This window comes from Anas platyrhynchos, chromosome 28 (genome assembly GCF_047663525.1).
Source record: "Anas platyrhynchos isolate ZD024472 breed Pekin duck chromosome 28, IASCAAS_PekinDuck_T2T, whole genome shotgun sequence".
NCBI lineage: Eukaryota > Metazoa > Chordata > Aves > Anseriformes > Anatidae > Anas > Anas platyrhynchos.
This window is the reverse complement of record NC_092614.1, coordinates 5125679-5130239: the sequence shown is the minus strand read 5'-3', so window position 1 is coordinate 5130239 and position 4561 is coordinate 5125679. Positions and strand designations below refer to the sequence as shown.

General features: G+C 55.6%; 1 long non-coding RNA gene across 1 annotated transcript; it reads left to right on the top strand.

Annotated features, from left to right (window-relative positions):
* The first annotated feature begins 1649 nt into the window (after window positions 1-1649).
* LOC119714142 (uncharacterized) lies at window positions 1650-4289 on the top strand. The gene is made up of 2 exons (XR_011805190.1): window positions 1650-2320; window positions 2778-4289. It is a non-coding gene; the product is annotated as an uncharacterized lncRNA (long non-coding RNA).
* Window positions 4290-4561: the final 272 nt, after the last annotated feature.

Here is a 4561-nt window from a genome sequence, read left to right as displayed (position 1 = left end):
GGACAGACCTATACAACCCCATGAGGGGACGTGCAGGGAAATGGGAGCCGGGAGGAGCACATGAGGGCACACAGAGTAAGGTGTAAAAGGGGCTACAGCATGTACTTGTGTGGCTGGGCCCTGCACATGAGCACCGCTGTCTGTCCTGTCCTCTTCTGGAATATTTCCTTACATCTGCGTAATCTCGCTCTGTCCCATGTGCACGTGTGCTGCAAGGAGAAAGTAGCAACTCCTGGTGGAGAGGGAGGAGTGCATTTGGTGCCGGCTGCAGGAGTCAGACCCAGTGCGATGACACCTCTGGCCTGTGCTGTCAGATGCTGGAGCCAGGGGGTCCCCGTGTAGCTCCTGGAGCAGGGAAAGTGATGCACGGAAAAGACTCCACAACCATAGGGTTGTAAAGTAGGTATACTATATTGCAGTGCACCGGGCGCACTGGGAATAGCTTCCCTCAAATTTGTGCACCTTCCCAGTCGTCTCTCACAACTTCATACATGAATATTGTCACACATTACATGAGCTCTACTACATATTCATTATTTTTCCCCAAAAGGCAGACCTCTTCCAAGTACTCATTTCCATACTCCCTACTCTTAGCTCCTCCCGGTTGCGCCTGCGCAGTGTAGCCTGGTGGTCGTGTAGGAATAGAAATGTTGTTTTGGCAGAGTTACATTGTTTAGAAGGAAGAAATGTGGTACTGAGATATGCTTACAGTGATAAGAAAGCTTAAGCAGGTGACCTTGTAAAATGCAGACAACCAGACTCCTTAGGACAATTAGGTGAAAATCATGGTGTTAAGTCAAGTCAGATAACTGAAGAAACATTACCACTTCAAACAGTAAAAATGGCAAAAGGAAATTGAAATTTGACAGGCTGGCTACTGAAGGCCATGCATTGTTTGTGAAGCATCAGATAGATTGTGAACCTGGATTACCCACTCAGTGGGGAAACAGGGGAGGGTCCTGTCGTCAAAAAGTATATAAATTATGTTTTGGAACTAGTAGATGTGCTCTCCTGCTTGTGGAGCGCCCGCCATTGCAATCCCGAATAAATTACTACTTCACTGAGATCCTCGCCTGAGCCTAAGATATTGGCTACGGAGTGTTTCTCACCGTCGTGGGCAGGGGTCTTGCAGGATGAAGGCAACGAGGAAGAGGAGGTTAAACTTTTTACCTTTGTGGACTTTGACCTGCTGCTGCACAGTATTTCGAAGTTTTTTGTTTATCTTTCCCTTGTTTCCTGCCAACAAGTTGTTCATCCTTCCCTCATCCATTGGCCTTGAGCGATACCTTCTTTTTTACATCTGCTTCTCATAAGGTTCTCATCTACATCCAATTGGCATATTTCTAGGTTTTCATCCACATCCCGGATAATTAGGATGTTTTACCATATATGTAGCTAAATACTAATTTGGATAAGTTTTAGCATCTTTACCATCTCAAAAGGGAGCCTCAGCCTCCAGGAAAATGTGGCAGGAGCATTTGGGGTCTCCAAAAGCAGCTACTGGGGGTACCGGCCTGGATGTAACTTCCCTCAATGGGGCATGCATGTGCCTGTCTGTGTGTCTCCCGGGTACGTGCTCAGCTTCTATTGCATGGAGCCTGTAAAAGGGGAAAGTGGCAACTGTGCCCCTCAATCTGGGCAGAGACGCTCGGCCAGAGATGACAGCTCAATGGGCAGTGCCAGACAGCAGGGCCCCGTACGGTTTGGGGTGCTGTCGGGGCACTGTGTCCCCGGACCCGTTCCTGCTGCTGGCTTTCCACACCTGCAGCAGTGCCGGCCACAGCTGTGATACCAGCGCACCACAGCACCAAGCTCCCAGGCACAGCCCAGCCTGACCCGTTGCCCTCCACTGGGGACGCTTCAGGCAGGCAGCTGCTTTCTCCTCTCCCCCTTCTCTCCTCTCTCCCTACTCATCTCCTACCCCGTTCACTGCCCTCCTCTCCCCTTCCCACTCCCAAAGGAGATGCCGTAGCAGACGGGCAGCTGCTGTCTCCGCTCCCTCGCCCTTTCGCTCCGGCTCCATCTCCCACTCTCTCTCTCTCTGCCTCTCCTATCCCGGGCTGGGCTGCAGGACGGGCAGAGCCCCGCGGGCAGCAGCCGAAGCCCTGCCCGCCCACAGGCGCCCAGCACTCGCAGCCCGGGCCAGCCCCCGAGCGGCCCCGGGGCGGAGCTGGCGGCGCCGGGCGGCGGCGGCGGGGAGGAGGCGCCGCGGGCGGAGCAGAGCCGGGGCTGGCGGGGGCAGCGCGGCGCGGGCGGCGGAGCGGCGGGATGCGGCAGGGCCGGGCCGCAGGGCTGGCGGCGCTGGCCGCGGTGCTCCTGGGTGCGCGGGGCTGCCGGCGCCGGGGACGGGACGGGACGGGACGGGACGGGACGGGACGGGACGGGACGGGGCTGCCCTCGCTTCTGGCCCGCCGGCTTCTTACGGACCTCGCTCCCCTCTGGCCTCCCTCTGCAGCCAGCCCGCCTGCCTCCAGCGAGCTCAGCCGGCCGTTGCCTCCCACCTTGCCTTGCTCCCTGCCTCCCTCCTCTCCTTTCGGCACACCCCCACTCATTGCTGCCTGCTTCCCTTCTCCTCCTGGCTCGGACTCTCCTCCCAAACAGCCCTGCTCCGACTCGGTCCCCTAATAACCATTCCCAGTGAAATTCCTTTGTGTGCTTTCTTCTGAGAAAAAGCTCGCATCAGCTGTCAACTGTTTTCTTCTCCCCTCTCCCCCTGCCTGAATTTTCGGTGCAGGAAAGAAGTTTTCTGAGTTTTCTCCTGCTTTCTTTCTCGGCAGTGGCTGTGTGCAGAGCCCAGGTGCAGCAAGAGCTATGGGCAGAGACCAGGGAGGGCATCGGCATCAACATCACCTGCTCACACCCCAACATCCAGTTAAACGAGTTCATCCAGTGGTACCGCCATCTCCCGGGCCAAGGACCTACATTCCTAGTGTTCGGTACTAAAGGCTCCAATGCACTGAGGGACCTGCCGGGGCGGCTCGTGGTGGCAGCAGACCGCCGGTCCAGCGCCCTGTGGCTCACCGAGCCCCGGCTTCGGGACGCGGCGGTGTATTACTGCGCCCTGAGAGCCACGGGGAGAGGAGCCGGGGCTGCGGCCGTGCAGGAACCGTGGCGGGCGGGGCCGGGCGTGTGTGGCGGGGGCGAGGCAGGGGCACAGCCCCCAGGGGGCGCTGCCGCTCCGCCCGCCAGGACCACCTCGTCCCGCAGCCGCGGGGGTTCCCCCGCCAGCCCGGCCCCTCCAAGGCGCTTCGGTTCTGCTGAAAGGGTCTGGAGCCTGGGTGCAGCTGAACGGAGATGGCAGCAGCCTGGCAGAGGTGTGTGCAGGGAAGAGGCACTGAAACACAGCCCCTTTCTCCTGAGCCCTCCTTTTCCTCACAATGCAACAATCACCCTTTGTTCCTGCAGAATTCAGGCCCAAACAAGGACCGAATCAGGACAGTTTGGATCCTTGGTTTAATTCAGGGTAACAATGTTTGGAGTGCCTCAGCGTGGCTGTCCATCGATGACCTTGGGATGTATAAGAGAAGCAGACTGCTGTGAGATTCCTGAGAGTGCCTGTCAGTCAGGGATTTCCGCCCCTGGACACTGCCAGGTTCTTCTGGGAGTCAGTGCTGGAGACAGGCCTATCTCCTCACAGTTGTCTATAAAGGCCGGCCAGCATTGTCTCAGAAATGCATCGCAGAGGGGACAGATTCCCATCCAGCCCATGTCTGGCTGGTTCTCCTGAAGGCAAGGAGGCAGCTTCACATGTCGTATTTCAGAGCAAAGGTGTTTTCTCAGCGTAGTGGGTGTCTCATCCAAGCTAATCTGCCTTGTTCAAACTCAGAGGCAGATCCCAACCACACTTTTATCTATTTGCCAATGACATGCACCCAGAACTACACACAAGCATTATATACTGCTATCAGTGTCCTGGGGCATTCAAGGTAGGCAATAAACAGCAGAGCAATTAAGAAACCAATGTCTCCAGGAACTACTAGTCATATTTTGGGTTGCAACATGGGCCAAGCCCTTCCAGGGCAATGGGCCATCCCAACAAAGCAGAAATGTTTGTCAGAGCTCTGCCTGGGTCTCTTTCCTGTGGTCTACCCCACACCTTAGCCCTGGCAGTGCCATACCTTCACCTGGGCTAAATTGGTTGCATTCTCTTGCAGCTGTGGCTGATTCCATTCCTCTGACACCAGGAAAGACAAAGGGTTTACCCCAGCGCACCTTTGGCTCATCTCTCTTGCTTGCATGGTTGATTCCTTCTGGATGTGACAAGGCTGTACGAAGCAGGGACATACATGTATCCATAAGGAAAGAGCTCTGTAATTAAGCAGGGAAAGATAGGGAGGAAGGACAGCTCCCTTCTGATGGGAGCTGTTACAGAGGTTACTAGGCTCTAATTAGATACTGGTGAGAAACATCATGGGGGTGAAAAGCACTGACAGGAAAAATATCTGCCAGCAGTCGAACAGGGCCTGGAAACAATGGGCATCCTTGAAGTGCAACTGGGCACCAGAGAGCTGCACACATCCTGAACATAGCCTCTACATAACCAAAAGAAGAAACAGAGAAA